Genomic DNA, 17,568 nt, shown 5'->3' with positions numbered 1-17,568 from the left:
ATTTATATTGGGGGAAGCGCGGTCGAGAGGATACATATGCTTGAACTTGGCTTGACTTGGCTACCTATGAAGGGGGATCGAGGCTCGAAACCCGACTCGAGTAGAGTTTGTTTTTACTGAGCGCCTAAAGGCAGCACGGAAAAACCTTCTCCGAGATACCCAAACCCACTGGTCCACAAATAAGATTGGACCATAGCGCTCTGAGCATGCTATAAGCAAGAAAGTAGCGCTATATAAAAACTATAATTATTATTATTATTATATTCACTGAGACCATTTATAAATAGGATAAATAAGAAATAGGCAATATAAATGCTTATATTTCTTTAATTTATTACAGATGAAAACGTGACACATTTATTCATTTCACACAGAATTTAATGGATACACAAATTTAAGCCTAATTACAAAGTCTATGGGATCATTTCTGTTGTGGTTCTCAATAAAGAACCATGTCAGAAAGTAGTTGTAAACAGACATTTCTCGCCCAAATCATACTCATGAAATCAACGATTTCGAAGAAGTCTGTGACTCTTGCAGCAGAACTTTGTAAGGTATAAAAATATCAAGAAATTCGATTTTAATATATTTTTCTAGTTTTCTAATAGCGACTATTCCTCTTTCGTGGGCCGCTGAAAAATCTAGTAATTCTAGACTACACCGGGTAGCTGGTCATAATACCAATCAACAATTGGACAGAAAAATTAAAAATAGTTGGGACTAAAATATCAAGATTTGGTATAGTTTGTGGAGACAAATGTGGAGACAAATGTGGAGACAAATGTGGAGACAAATGTCATGAATAAAATGTAGACTGATGAACGTTGAAGTCTGTAAATGTCAAAAACCCGTGTCCACTAAAGTGGTGTTGAAAATGAACTTTTAGAACATATTTTCTTCCATTCTCCTGATACGATGTACTGGTAGAGGAAAACTATCTAATTATAAAAGTTCACTCTCGGTGAATGAGACATTCTAGCTCGATACATTTAGACGAAAAGAATGACTCTGTTCATAAGTTTCGAAGTGTTCTTCTTCTTATAAGTTATAGACGTTACTACAAAAGAGAAGATAATGAAGTCCTACACATTTTATGTGTCAATCTAGTCATCCTTGTTAATCAGTGACTTAAACTCTGCTAAACCTTGGTTTTCCTGGCTGATTCATGCAACCCATTCCATGCTCTAACGGCACAAGGGAAGTAAAAGCATGTATACTAATTGGTTCATGCATATGGCATAACAGATTTGTCTCTACCTTTGTTTCTTTCTGAGTATTTTATTAGTTGTTTTTTTTTCTATTTGTAAATTATGGTTTAGTGTTATATGTGTGACGAACCGTTTTAGCTCACTCAGGTCTAAGCATTTAATTAATTTATTTACACGCTATTAACCATCAATTGCACTAATTTAGCGATCAAGCGCTAAAAACACAGCCACCACCCCTCCAATCCAACTCCACCCCCTTTGGCAACGATGTCATATTTTACTATCCCCACCCTGACACGTGTCACACTAAACTCTTGACTAGAGTACGATCCCCTTTTCCTATCTTGGCAAACATCCGTTGACCCCCCCCCCCCCTTTCGGGAGCGGCTGGTCAATTCAAAGAGCCCATTCAACTCGACACCTCGGACGGCGGTCTTCCCGATCGTCTAGCGCAAAGCCAGTATCAAGGTGTAATCTACCTTGCCCTGGGCACCTCCGATCATCATCCCCTTTAGTTCTCTGACCACCTGTGCGAATTTCCTGGGCTTTCAACTCGCGCCTTCGCGCAATGTCTATCTCCCGAAAACGCCGTCACGGTCAAGCGGGGATCTCTCTGTCAAATACGCCAGATAGTCTGGACCACCTTTGCACTTATCTCCCGTCACCCCCCCCCCTCTCCACGTGTAATGGACAGAACTTCATCGTCCGATCTCATTCTCGCTGGAGAGCTGACACTTCTGACAGGGAGCACATCTATCTCTTGCTTGAGCTCTGGACTATTTTCATTCCCTTATTTCACTTTGGAGTGGTTGTATGTAAATTAGTAAAGTGCTTGTGAACCATTTTACTTAGTAATGTATATATATATATATGTATTGTGCATTTATTACTACATTATTTGTGTACCTATTTGTGCATTCTTATCATGGATAATGTAAGTAGATTACTGTATACTTATATTTCATATCATGACTGTTGTGGCTAAATGTTCAAGCCATCTGGACTAGAATTTATTAATAATTCTTACCAGATGTATTTAGCTCTGTAACTATTATTAATTTAACTCTGATATATTAGCGCTCAGCACGAGCCTTCAATATATTATCATTGATTAATTTCTTGGCAGGGAATTATCAAAACATTTCTATAAACATGTCTTATTACTGAGTATGTATTTACTTATGCTCTATGTTTACTTATGTGAGAGCATGGGCGAGTATCAGACGTTAATTTCCCCTTCCCCTTTCATCTCACATATCTAAGCCATGTATGTACTTGCTATTCACCTTCATGGGTGTACATCACTTGTATTACTTATCAAGTATCACTTATTACTGTTTGTTATTTCCTTTTATGGGAGTACCCATCATTATTGTTATCTCCCTTGATGGGACACTATATTCATTTGTTAGTTCCCTTTGGTATTTTTGAAACTAGCTTATAGTTTCTCTACATCAGTCTGAAGATGTCCTTCACGGAAAGGTATCTACCTCCCAGTGTTATCATTATGGCTAAACCGACGTATACATCATATCGTTGCAACTTTTATCTATAGGCTACATCCGCCGGAAATCTTAGCAACCCAAAGCTGATACCAGATTTGTTGGCACCAGATCTGCAGACATCAGTCCAACTCATCCTTCAAGAGTCCAAGCAACAACGCTAGCCACAGACTCGTCACTGGCTTAACTGATTGGTAGACGCAGCTTAGCTCTGCAACCATACAAGTTGGACTGCAACCGGAGCCTGGATCTACTACGCCAGCCCACCAGCAGACAGCATCAGTACCAGCCACACCCGTCTCACCAGTGCAGCACCGGACCCAAAGCTAAGCAACCAGCATTCAGACCACTTGGTTCTCAAATCTAATGTTGATATATCTATACCTGTAAATACGCTAGATCCCATCCTAGCAACTGTACAGCATTTTACCTTTTAATTATCCTTTGTATAATAAACTGTACATATTTTACATCTAAATATAGTATTTGTTGCCTGCATTATAACACTGTGCTTGTAGTTTATATGTGCAAGTAAGGATTCTCAAACCATAAAATCCCCTAGACACCCTAAACGGCCAAATCTTAATCCGACTTGTCATAATATGTATAAATGTTACTTTACTTTTTGTTTTCGTCTGTCCTGAAATGTCTATAAATTTAGTGACTTGATGTTTAATCAAATGTAAATATTCATTTTCTTTTTTAAATCTTTCGGCTCTATTTCGCGTGTGTTCTTGTTTCTGTATGTTCTCTTGACGTAATGGGTCCATAACAGACAATGCGTATTCTAATATTGACCTAACTTAGCTTTAAAAATAGTTTTATGTTCCTGTTTTATGTGTAATTCTTTTTTCAAATAAACCCTAATGTTTTAGATTAAAAAAGGCAAAGAACAATACTTAGACTACCAGATTTACGAAAAGAACTTGAAATTTCAAAATCAATGCTGCGTTCTTTTAGCAACATCAAATATAGAGAAGTTTAAAAATTCTTTTATTCTGGTTTATTTATTCTAAAAGTGATTAAGCTTCAAAGTAATTCCAAAACAAATATAAGGCTTGTCTTCGAGTCAGAAGAATAATGAGGAATGCAGAATTTCCTGTGGCTACCTAGCCCCAGCTGTGACCTACATATTTTGCAGATTCCAGGGCAAACAAAACCATAGTCCGCCTGTGGTTTATTAAGATTTTCTTTTCGCCGTCTGCGTCTGTCCTCGGCAGCGGATTTTATTTTGGTCTAAAATGTGTATCCCGCTGCCTTCGTGACCACCAACTGTCTCTTATATAGGCTTATTTAATTTTTTTTTTTTACAATGAACAACGCCGATTTCAAAGATTCCCTGACATTTCTTTAACCAAACACTGTAGAGAAGACAAAAAGGGACGTTCTATTTCTAGCTAAATAATCTTGACCGCGCTATAGAAACATACAAGTCGCCGAGGCTAATGCTGGAAAGGTCTGCATTGGAAACAGTTAAGAACATGCTTTAATGTATATAATGAGAAAGTTTCTGCACATCGATATTACGAATTTTCAACTAAAAAAAATAACAGGGATGAAAAATTACATGACTTAAGATTAAAAACATGCAAATATAAAAATAAAAATATGTCTGTGCATAGTGTATATGGTAGAAGCCTGTTTGTCAGTAGCCCCCTTATTATTTAGTAATATTTTCTAACATATCACAGTGTTCTTATTTTCTCAAACAGCTGGTGTAAAATGTATAGAATATATTTGTTTTATTATAATAGGTATACATTTATTTAATTAACCTAGGTTCCTATTATTAAATTAACTCTCCTTTTCTAATTTTATTTTACTAATAATTTAAATGTATGCATGCACATATGCGTAATAGTACGTAAACTGTAAAAATAAAAAGCAGCTTTCGAGTGATCATATGAAGTATACGTCACAACAATAAAGTGGATAAAAGGGGGAATCGTTTTAATCTTTTTTTTTTCTAAAGGTTACAGACCTAATGACAGAAGATCAGCCAAACAGCGTAATAACAAGAGCAGTTTAACCCTTAAAGGAGCATTTTTTTACATTTTGTTCAATTACTTTTAAAATTTTGTTTTGTTTTATTTGCTTTTTTTTTAATTAGAAAAAGTTTCACTAAAACAAAAATTATATATATAAAGCCTTGCAATCCCTTTTTTAATAACAATACTTGAGCTCATTACGTTTGCAATATCACAATAGAGTCTAGTTGTTGTACTGAAAATGAAAAGTACTATAGTCTTAATAACCAAAATAAACACGTCTTGTTCCAGTTACAAACTTGTTGACTTTATCTAGGTCCACAAATACAAACGGTGGTGGGGGATGACTATATTAGACAGTTTATCTACAAGTATACCAGGAAGGGGTACACAAGATAAGCAGGTCCTAACACAACCCCGCCCTTTATTATTCAAATACTTACAACAGAAATGATATGATGCACTTCAGTCAGATTAGTCTCAGGGTCATAGTGTTACCTAGTTTTATTGTTTGATCAACAGTTAACCTAGCACGTCAAACTGTTTAGGTCTTCTTACAGCGCACCCTTTTAGTTTTAGCCTCTAAGCATTTATAATATTTTCTCCTACATAAGAATGCATTGTTAATTAAGATGTATAAGACAGTTTCTATTTACAACCTCAATGTGAAATATTGAGTTGTCGTACAATATATGTGAGTAGCATTGACCCACTGGGTTCGCCCGTGTTTAGGGTGTAACACAAACTCTTTTTATTGACATTTTGAATGGGTACCTATTATAAAAAAAAAAGAAAGAGCAAAATAAAATATAGAGTTGTCAAATGACGTCAACATTTTTTAAATCCGAAACATGTGTAGTGTAAATGTTGTATATACGTAACATCTTTTTTTTTTAATTTTAAAACAATCTAATGAGCTCCTTTCTTTTTAATAATTTTAAACACGTGGTTGTCTACCTAAATAAAAAATACAAAATGAAATGTATAATTACTTCATATACAGACGACATACTTTGGAACAATAACAAACCAAATATTAAACTGATTCTGCCTTGTACTTTAACTTGACTATCTAACGTTGGAAAATGTGCAACCAAAAAGGATGAATGCAACAAAACAAAAAAAAAAATTAAGCATTGAAACTAACGTTAATGAAGTGTATGTTATGAAGTAATCTATTATAAAGAAGTTCGGCAATAAAGACTGCGGCTGACGTTTAATATTTGCGTTAGGACAGAATAAGAGAAATTTTAAAAATTAGCTTCTAAAATTTATTGATTGAAATATAAACGCAAATGAGTCCATACATAGTAGAGGCTTAGTTACTTTTTTCATATTCACTTTTTTTTTGTGTACTAAAGCAATACGTTTAACAAAGAGACGAACCGAGATTGGTATGTTAACATAGAGATTACATTGAACGCTAGTCAAAATCTCAAGCTGTGTAACTTTTAGATAGTATTGTCAAGTGGGTGATAAAATTGAATTAAAGAAAGCAAAATTATTCATATGATAAAAAAGGAAACTTCCTTGTTGTAATCAGGAAGAGGTTTTCAAAAAAAATGGTCACAATAGATTATCGTTTTAATTTTATCATGTTAGGCGAACAGCATTAAAGTCAATATTTTATTATTATTTGATTTGGCTAAAAAGTTCTGAATGGGTAGTCACGGTAGTTGTACTTCTATTGTCAACATTTTGATACAATTAATATAATTTCAAATTTGTTTTCATTATAATAGGTTCTAATTGCTTGTATTAACTTATTTATAACATGTTATAGTAATTAAATCTGTAAAAAAGATAGGGCCTAATATATAATCAATATCTATATAAATAAAACTTGCAATATCAAAATACTTTTGTGTTTGTCGTCGATTTGTTAACGTTTCTACGTCATGTTTATTCCTATTTTAGTCTTTTTTATTATTAACATTTTCATCACTGAGAATGTAGTCACTGTTAAAAATGTAAGTAATTGGAAAACAAACTGTGTCTTGGTAAACATGGAGGCCACTAGAAGAGTTCCCAATATTTCTTTGGCTTGTATTTGATAAAAGTTCTCCTTTCAGCCCTTGCGATCTATAGGACTCTGTTGTTGGTTTGTGTTTAATCTCAAAATAAAATTTTCCAGCTTCAATCAGAATAGGATTTGAACTTGAGCCTATCCGCTGGGTACATGACGACACTCATCCCGCAGTCTGTGTAACGACGCCAACAATTTGGCACGTCCATAGTTTTCAGACTTATTGAAAATGTACAACATTAACATTTTGTTTGTGCTTAAAGAAGATGAACACTAAATAGTTTTGTTAGAATTATAATGATATTCTTTGAAACATTCTGATGACTTATTTTCATGGCATGCTCTGCACCATCTTCCACTGGACAAGGGCGTAATCCATTTGTATTATTGTGTTCTTCATAGTATATGACTGATCAAGTAATATATGAGTACTCTATATAGGAGTACTATAAAACCAAAGGGGACGTCCACTTCTGTAACATTGCTGTCGTAATTGTTTTCTTCATTTTGTATGGAATGTATGTTTGACAATACGAAACCCAAATAGAGATGTATGCAAACTGAATAAAAACCATTGTAATCCTGTCACATGTGACACATGATTAAATGAATAAATACAATACTGAAAGATAAGAAAATCCAATACTGATGATTAGTATGAGAAACAAGTATAGTCCAGTTATGTCAATAATCTACATAAGACAAACATTTATTTTTTTTATCTGAATGAAAAAAAAAACAGTAAAAAAATATGTATATTAACAATAAAAATATGACCAGAAAAAAACGAACATTAAAAAAAAATTAAATTGCGACAGTGGCATCTAATATCATGGGAAGTACCTTTATTCAAACGAAATACCAAAAAGATAATTGACGGGCTGCAACTCATTAACTTTTTATAACGCTACTAGAATAATAGAGTTATCTACCATAGAATCTTCTAATACGTTAAAACAATTTTTGAATGAAACCATAATCGACTATCAAACAAGATTACAAAGTGAGTTTGTATTATCACACAAACTTAGAGGCGGCCCCCTCCAGATCCACAAGTGTACAAGGAATGTTCAAGCCACGGACTTGGTAATAAAATTAAGAAAACCATGACGATGTTTCTTCACTTCAAAACTAACTGAACAATGAATTATCAATTATAAGATTTCTGACATTTTTGAGATTCTGAATAGACCAAGAGACACATGAAACAAAGCTAATTAATAAACATCAAATTATTTAAACTTTTCGGGGACTAACATAGCCTCTTGTGTACACGGAAGGCATGCCGCTGCAAGTACAACTGTGTGACAATTTCGATCCTTGAATAATAGTTACCAGGTGACCGAGTCTCTCTCAGTTAAATAATTTCATAAGGTAGGATGTATACCCGAAGTCATTTTGGAAATTTTGTAATTACGGAATTAGACGTTCGGGTAAGGACTATCAATCTGAAGAGTTGCTTTTATGTTTATTAAGTTCTAAAGAAGAACCGCTCCACGAATGCGAATCCGCACGACAGTTTAAGAGATCTCTTGATCATTCAGTGGTATTTTTGCATGCATATGTATATAGTAGATTCATTTTTAACAGCACTGAAAAGAGAAAAGCCACTATTAGTTTTGTGTTTTCTGTTTTTCCGTCCGTCCGTTCCGTTTAGATCATAGAAACTAGAAATGATATCATGATATTTACCCCCCCCCCCCCAACTGATCCACTGCTATAAGCATGATTGTTGAGATACACAAAAACAATTGAAAACAAAATCCAAACGCACCAAATGTAGACTTAAACCCTTAGATCTAGTAGAAGCAAAGATAATCTTATACTCTTAAGCGAGCTATTCCTGTATGTATGTATGTTTTTAGAGTGATTAAGGAATAATACTTTGTTGCTCTGTCATTACTCTACATTCAAAAGGGATCAAATAAACGATTGCTATTAATAAAACCAAATTGAGATTTCCTTATATTTAGAAGACAGAAACCCAAGATTAATGTAGTGTGGGGCACGGGATTAGGGCTTTCAATTTGGGCATTTGGAAAACGTATTTGTTTCCTTTAGGCCTGAAACTGATGGCCTAATACTGTACAATACTTGCCTTAAGGATTGAAGCATGCAAATAATAAAAAGGTTAAACTAACCAAAGATTTTACAAATATAGAATTTAAAAGCTGAAAAATGTTTGATGTCGGGCGGATAATTTGGGGGATACTTAAAAAGTTAAACGTTGTCATAATAATAATACAAAAATGGCAAAAAAAAGTGAAAACTTGGTTCTGTGTGTGTGGGTGGTGGGGAGGTTGAATTGAGAAGCTGAAGAAAAGTTGGACGAACATCTTTGTTGCTGGGAGGGGGGATGGATAAGTAAAAAGTGATACTGGAAACGTGTGCGTGTATGTGTCGGTGGACTTGTTATACAGCGGGTCTTTCCAAACCAAGTCAAAAGTCTATGTCGGAGAAATTACGAAGCGTAGATAAAAAAAATAATAAATAAAAAATCGGGTTTCAAGAGAGAGATAATGAGCGAGAGATGGGGGAGGGGGGGTCGAATTTCATTTCATTGTAACAGATACAATAATTCACGGGCTAGCACGAATGTTAGATGGATTGTCAAAACATGTTTAATGAAATTGAAAAAAAAAATAAGGAAGGGATGTTATGACCATAATAAACAATATAAAACCTGTGAACAAATCAACGGATGTAGCTGGTGTATACCATGAGTGTTGTAATATAGAGATTTGCACCATTATATTTTGGTTATTGTTCGAATTAGAACTATAACAACGGGATATCACTCAAAGTAAATTATTTATCGTCAAGCAACACAACTTTGTTTGGAAGTATGCAAGTAATGGACACAAATGTTTGTGAGACTTTAAATTAGTTGAAGGTCATCGTTACATTTCGGATGAAACATTCCGTAAGGCAAGTCAGAAATAAGTTTTAAAATGGGAATCTTCATTTTGATTTGACTATTTGCATGCGACTGAAAAGCTACTTACGTGACTACTGTAAAACTGCAAAGGCGTTGAGGCGTCAACAGTTGGTCCTGAACGCACGAATGTCTAAGGCTGTCCTAAGTTCTTTTTAGTACAATGTATTTATATGCAGAACAGAATTGTAATATTTGAATCTTTTATTTGTAGACAAATGTCCGTAGTGTTATGAGTGTCACAAATTTAACGTTTAATCAATAATAAATTCAATAAACGGAGTAAATTTAATGATTTGGAAGCCGATGAAAAGACTTGGGTGTCGTCAAATATCGTCTCTTCATTGCTTACATTAATTTACAAAACATTGTCACATATGTCGCCGAGCTAGATGAACGTAAGATCAAATGAAGAACTTATGAGTAGTTCAGGTCGATTTGTTTTTCTTGTTTGTTTTGTAAAATGTTTTACATGTTTCGGATGTTCCTTCAGAGTTGAAGATAATTACTTCCTAGTCCAAACCTCCCGCAGGACGACGGGGGATGGGAGCAGGCAGGGTTTGAACCCTCGACCATCGATAGGGGAAGGAGGGGAAGGGTAATGAACCACGTCATAATGAGTTTGTTCAAAAGGTCTGATAGAAGTTCATTCGCTGTTCACTTACCATTTTAATTTGCGTAGAGTTTGAGCAAAAAGACCGACAATAAAAATTGTTGGAAACACGCATTGTTAACACATTGGTACGAAATAGTAATTAATAATTTGTATTTACGGTTATAGGTACATTTCCCGCATCCTCATTGTTTAAAACTATCGAAAAATATCAGCATTTATATAAAATAATTTCAAATTGAGCAAAGGTCTGTTTGTATTTACATGAGACTATCTTAACTATTTCTAGGTATAGATTATTCATTTTCTACTGCATGCTTTAAACAATTATAAGGCATAATGAAATAAATTATTTAAAAATAATAAGTTGCTTATAGCTATATATTTTGTTACAATAAAAACAATTGACAACTCTCCTTTGTTTTTAAATAATATTAGATCCCTTTTAAAAATGCTTTCAATACCTTCATGTAAAATGAGCGATAGAAATGGAGGTTTAAATACAATTTTGGATAACATAATTGAAACTATAATATGTTAAGACTATTTTAATATTAATCCAGACAGAAATAAAGTAAGTAAATAAGGTGCATACATTTAGCATAAGTTTCTTTAGTGACTAATACTTATTTAACTTGCACCAATTAAAAAAAAAACAATGAACACCTCCCCGCTATATTTAAATAATGATTTACCCCTTTAAAAAAGTGCTGATGGACACTAGATGATCGCCCCAATTGAAGATTTAAATACAAGTTTGGATAAAAACTAAACTAAAAATTAAAATATGTAGGACCTTTTCTTTGCTCTGATGGACATGACGTTACTTAAAATGACCATACAAATTGGTATGCTCTAAAGAGCAGTTGTAGTCTACAAAATGTGTTTTTAAATTATAATAATAATCTTAATTATATATGTTAAATTACATTTTTACATTTTAAAATTATTAGGTTTAATAGTTTTATATCTTGATGCCTTTAAGGTAGTGTCACGAGTCGAGTCTGTGACCTATTTCGACCAAGTTCTAGAAGAGAGGTCAAACCAGTGCTAGTGTCCAGTGTAAACAAGTTAATTTTAGGTATCCAATCAAAGAAAGAGGTTAAGGAAAAAAAATAGCATACGTCAGCTTCTAGAAGGTCAAAGCTACTAAAATAATTAGGGGAGAAGTTTTCATGATTCTGGAATGTACGATTAAGAAAGGTATAAATTAGGGGAAAGTCAGTTAGACGTGGTCCTCGCATAGTAGTGGTTTTTGTAGAGCGATGGTCCTCGCTTAGTAATGGTTTGATAGAGTTATAAGTTTTGTGATATTAGCGGGTCCATTAATTAGAGTTTTATTAGATGAAGTGATATTTGTTGAAGTGATATGAGTAGAAGTTACCTAAATTGATGTTACAGTAGTTGAAGTATTATAAGTGAAGTTTTGTGTATCTTTAAGATTTGAATTGAGAAGTTATTTGTACAAGAGAGTAGTAGAAGTATTATTAAAGAAGTTTTGGAGATAATACAGAGATGTTTCTTTCTTCATTTCATTGGAATTAAGAAGTTTGATAATAAAATCCCCGGCAAGTGTGATCATCACAGTAGTCGACAAATTTGATCTAGAATATAGACCTGTCTGGAAATATCTGTATTTATAAAGTTAGCTATATAAACATTAGAGTGGTATAATTTTATAATGATTAGATCTAGATCTATATTACACATTATAGTTATAATATCAAAATCAACTGTTGAAAAGAACGAACCTTTTTTTTTTTTTGTATGACAAGAATATTATTGAATAAAAAGTGAGATTTGGGATCAAACTATTCTAAAACATTTCTTGAAATAAGAAAAATAAGACCATGTGTTCATGTACGTGTATCTGGATGTTTAAAGATAAAAGTTCACACAATTCTCATACGACGTTCAGTCATCACTTCACTTTAGGGGTGTACAGTGAGGGATTATATTTATTCAGGTGTATATGGAAAGACAAAGGCTTAGCCCTCGGCACCAAAATCAGACTGAAGCGCTCCCTGGATATGGCCACATTTTTATACGCTTGTGATTCTTGGGCGCTGACTGCAGAGCTAGATAGGAGGATCCTAGAAATCGAATTGAGATGCTACAGAAGGATCCTAGGCATCACTTTCAAAGACCGCATCACAAACCAAGAGATTTGAGACAGGATTACTGCAGCGATTGGACCCCATGATGACCTCCTAACTATTGTAAAAAAACGCAAGCTAAAAATCTATGGCCATATTACAATGTCTTCGAGGCTCGCAAAGACCTTCCTTCAGGGAACAGTAGCAGGAAAAAGAAGAAGAGGCAGACAGAGAAAGCGAAAGGAGGACAACATAAAAGAATGGACGGGACTGCCATTGAAAGAGGTTCTAACTACGGCAAAAGACAGAGAGGAATGGAGAAAGACAGTCGACGAATCTTGCATGGTGCCCTAACGGTCCAACAGACTCATGGGATAGGTAAATGTAAAGGGGTAAAATATGGTGACGTAACCCCGGTATGTTATTCCTGCTCGACTATCGTGGCTCTTTTCAAGCCTAGTTTCTACCTTCATGAATGATTATGAATGCTGGACAAAGATTTGTGTATTGTCTCTGTGTCTATAATTCTTCTTCTCTCTTATCATTTCACTTTTGTCTTTTATTGACTTGATCTTTCATTTTCAATCATTAAATCCTTTCGCTCTTTCTGGTAACTTCTGCACTTCTCTTTCTTTGGCTGGCTGCAACTCTTTCTTTAATATCGTAAGTGTGCTCTTTCTTTCCGTCTCTCTCTACCTGAATTTCTGTCTCTCTTTCTCTCTGTCTACCTGAATTTCTGTCTCTCTTTCTCTCTGTCTACCTGAATTTTTTTCTCTCTTTCTCTCTGTCTACCTGAATTTCTGTCTCTTTTTCTCTCTGTCTACCTGAATTCTGTCTCTCTTTTTCTCTCTGTCAAACTGAATTTCTGTCTCTCTTTCTCTCTGTCTACCTGAATGTCTGTCTCTCTTTCTCTCTGTCTACATGAATTGCTCTCTCTCTTTCTCTCTGTCTACCTGAATTTCTGTCTCTCTTTTTCTCTCTGTCTACCTGAATTTCTGTCTCTCTTTCTCTCTGTCTACATGAATTGCTCTCTCTCTTTCTCTCTGTCTACCTGAATTCTGTCTCTCTTTTTCTCTCTGTCTACCTGAATTTCTGTCTCTCTTTTTCTCTCTGTCAAACTGAATTTCTGTCTCTCTTTCTCTCTGTCTACATGAATTGCTCTCTCTCTTACCTGAATTTCTGTTTCTTTTTCTCTCTGTCTACCTGAATGTCTGTCTCTCTTTCTCTCTGTCTACCTGAATTTCTGTTTCTTTTTCTCTCTGTCTACCTGAATTTCTGTTTCTTTTTCTCTCTGTCTACCTGAATTTCTGTCTCTCTTTCTCTCTGTCTACCTGAATTTCTGTCTCTCTTTCTCTCTGTCTACCTGAATTTCTGTCTCTCTTTCTCTCTGTCTACCTGAATTTCTGTTTCTTTTTCTCTCTGTCTACCTGAATTTCTGTCTCTCTTTCTCTCTGTCTACCTGAATTTCTGTCTCTCTTTCTCTCTGTCTACCTGAATTTCTGTCTCTCTTTCTCTCTGTCTACCTGAATTTCTGTCTCTCTTTCTCTCTGTCTACCTGAATTTCTGTCTCTCTTTCTCTCTGTCTACCTGAATGTCTGTCTCTCTTTCTCTCTGTCTACCTGAATTTCTGTCTCTCTTTCTCTCTGTCTACCTGAATTTCTGTCTCTCTTTCTCTCTCTACCTGAATGTCTGTCTCTCTTTCTCTCTGTCTACATGAATTGCTGTCTCTCTTTCTCTCTGTCTACCTGAATTTCTGTCTCTCTTTCTCCCTGTCTACCTGAATTTCTTTCTCTTTCTCTCTCTCTACCTGAATTTCTGTCTCTCTTTCTCTCTGTCTACCTGAATTTATGTTTCTTTTTCTCTCTCTACCTGAATTTCTGTCTTTTTTTATCTCTGTCTACCTGAATTTCTGTCTCTCTCTCTTAATTTAAATCCCCACTGGAATAGTTAAATTTTAAATCTTTCTACACATTATATAGGCCCATGTCCAAGGCTTTATCTTTAATTATTCGGTCGTCTTATCAACAAACCTTCACCTTCCGGTATTATGGGAGTTTTTTTACCGCCTTTGTCAGAAACAACAAACTAAAGTTGTCGCGATGACCTTAATGGTTGTCTCTATGGGTTTATATGTTTTTCACTTTACAGATTTATTTGAGCCTTTTTTAATCTGGAAAGTAAGAAGTACTAAACAAAGTTAAAGTGACTTGTGTTTAATCCGCCAAGATCGATTTAGTTTGACTGTATTTCAATATTTCAATATTGTATACTCTTGAGATAATTGAAAACAATAGATAAAACGTCTTAATCTATGTAAATTATTTATTCGCATTATTTATGTGTTTGTTTGTTTATTTTATTTAAACATGGATTGGTTTAGTTTGAGACAAGTCAAAGAACTTGGTAAAAAGATGAACAGATCTCAACATTTCATCGGGACATAACGATGAAGGTGAAATTGGTTTTAAGTTATTAGACTTTCGTTTTATTCTCTTGTCTTTAGTCTTTTTTTTTTACTTTCTGCACTGTTTTATTATTGTAGAATTTTTAAAAAATTTATTCGCTGGTCAGTATGTTGTAGTAACGCTAATGTTTTATGTTACCCTATACTATTAACCAGCGATTCTTGTATTTATATATATTATAGTATCAAAACTGGCCTTTTGGTTAATGGTGGCAAGATCCTGCTTGGGAACTCTGAGTATGATTAGTTTTACACATTTGTAAGCTATGTCAATAAGACAGATACACCAGGACAGTGTCACTTAAGACTAGATATACCATTAAATTAAATACCATTAAATTAATATATGTTCATCTTGCAATTGGCACACATAGAAAGTTGTATAGCTACATATAAGTCAGTGTTGTGTCAAAGTAGTCAATGCTGTTTGCTACTACTTCATGAAGATTAATAATAATAATAATAATAATAATAATTTTATTTATAAAGCGCTGTTAACAAACAAAATGTAGGCTCAAGGCGCTGTAACAACATTACAAACAAAAACACAATTGCTAGAATAACAGTTAATCTAAAAAAGTTTTAAACAAGTAGGTCTTAATGTTCTTCTTAAAAGTGGTATAGCATGTTGTCTGTCTGAGATCAATGGGGAGTGAGTTCCAAACCTTTGGTCCGTGAACTGAAAAAGCACGCAGACCGTAGCTTTTGAGGGAGAAACGTGGCACTACTAAAAGCGTTGAGTCCATTGAGCGCAGGGTCCTCTGGGGGACATATGGAGTAATCAGTTCGCTAAGGTACAAGGGCATCTCATTGTTATATATACACTGATGACAAAGTGTGGCGACCTTGTAATCGATTCTCGCTTTCACGGGAAGCCAATGGAGCGTGCGCAAGAGCGTAGTAGCAGAATCTTGTCTAGTTTTTTTAAGGACTATTCGAGCGGCGTTGTTCTGTATACGTTGCAGCTTGGCTATTTTGTCATCAGGTATACCTGCTAGCACGGCGTTGCAGTAGTCAAGGCGGGAGAGTATGAATGCCACAGCTAGCGTTTTTGTTGACTCCGTTGTTAAATATGGTCGGATCTGGCCTAATCTGCGCAGCTGCAGATAAAGACCTTTGCAGATCTGATTTATGTGTGGGTCGAAAGATAGTGTTGAGTCGAAGAAAACTCCAAGATTCCGCACTACATGGACAAAAGAAACATGGCAGTTCGTGATAAAGAGAGAATCTGTGCTTTCAACTTTTGAGACATTGTTCCTAGTGCCAATCTTAATTATTTCTGTCTTGTCTTCGTTCATCTTGAGTTTATTTTCAACCATCCAATCGCTCACCCTTGCAACGGTACTACTGATTTTCTCTGCCAGATGCGACACCTCTGAGGGTACTGATGAATCGTATAACTGTGAGTCATCGGCAAAGAAATGGTATAAGATGCCGGTTGGCCGTATGACACCGCTGAGTGGATATGTGTACATAGTGAACAGTACTGGGCCTAGAACTGATCCTTGGGGTACTCCGTACTTCAAAAGTAAGCTTGTTGATTCCGTCCCGTTAACAACGACACTTTGGGTGCGTTCCGTCAGGTAGGATCCAAGCCACTTTAGGACGACTCCTGCTAAACCAAAAGTTGCAGAGAATCTGGCCATCATAATTTCATGGTCTAGCGTATCAAAGGCTGCGGACAAGTCCAGCATAGAAAGAATTGATATGTGGTCTTTGTCGGAATTGTGAAGTAAGTCGTTTAGTACCCTGACCACTGCTGTCTCTGTGCTACGGCACTTCCTATATGCAGATTGAAATTCTTCCAAGAGACAGTACTGTTCAAGATGAGAAAGAGTTGTTAGATTATTAGTTCATGGAATGGGTTGCCTAAATCAGCCAGTAAAATAAACGACTTAGCATAATTAAAGTCATTGATTAACATGTATGACTAGATTTACACATGAAACGCATAGGAAGTAATTATCTTCTATTTTGAGGTAACGTCTGCCATCTATAAACTACGATATTACTTGAGTGAATAACGCAGGGTGTCCAGTGCGTTGAATAGCGCATAGTAAAAGTTACGCTATCATTTTTTGTGCTAGCAAAGTATTGACTAATAATATTAAACAGGCGTTGTAGACAAATAACCTTGATCAAAATTATTTTTGGCTAATAACATTGAAAAGTAATTGCCTCACAACATGGCATAGAACTACCACAAAGATTCATATCGGTCCACAAAGAAAACGAACTTGACATTTGTGTTAGCTGATGACAATTGCAAGGTATGTTGATTACCTTAAGTTGTTGAAATAATAACAGACTATCTTGTCGTCTCAATACTGCAATGATTTTAACCATTTTTACTTCATCTTAAGAACAACATAGCACTTGCTTTATAAACAACTAACAAAGTCACGTCAAAGTCACTCAGCATCAAGTCTCTTTATCTTCATTTACTGGCCTAACTAATTGGTTAATATTTAAATTGATTCTTGTGTAGTCAGGTACAAGAAATTAATGTGCAAAATTTCAGTTTGATCAGAGAATTGGTGCGGGAAAAATAACGTGTTCAAACTTTTTACCAGACAGACAGACTGAATTAATATAAGCGTTGTAAAAATAAAGTACACATGATTTGAAACAAACCTCTTGGTGACCCTTGAACAATCCAACAAGGCGTTTGTTTTAACAAGTTTCATGATTTTGATCTTTCCAAAAAACATAAGTAAACAAGAGCATAAACGACGT

The sequence above is a fragment of the Biomphalaria glabrata genome, chromosome 11 (genome assembly GCF_947242115.1).
Source record: "Biomphalaria glabrata chromosome 11, xgBioGlab47.1, whole genome shotgun sequence".
NCBI classification, from domain to species: domain Eukaryota; kingdom Metazoa; phylum Mollusca; class Gastropoda; family Planorbidae; genus Biomphalaria; species Biomphalaria glabrata.
This window is presented reverse-complemented; position numbering follows the sequence as displayed.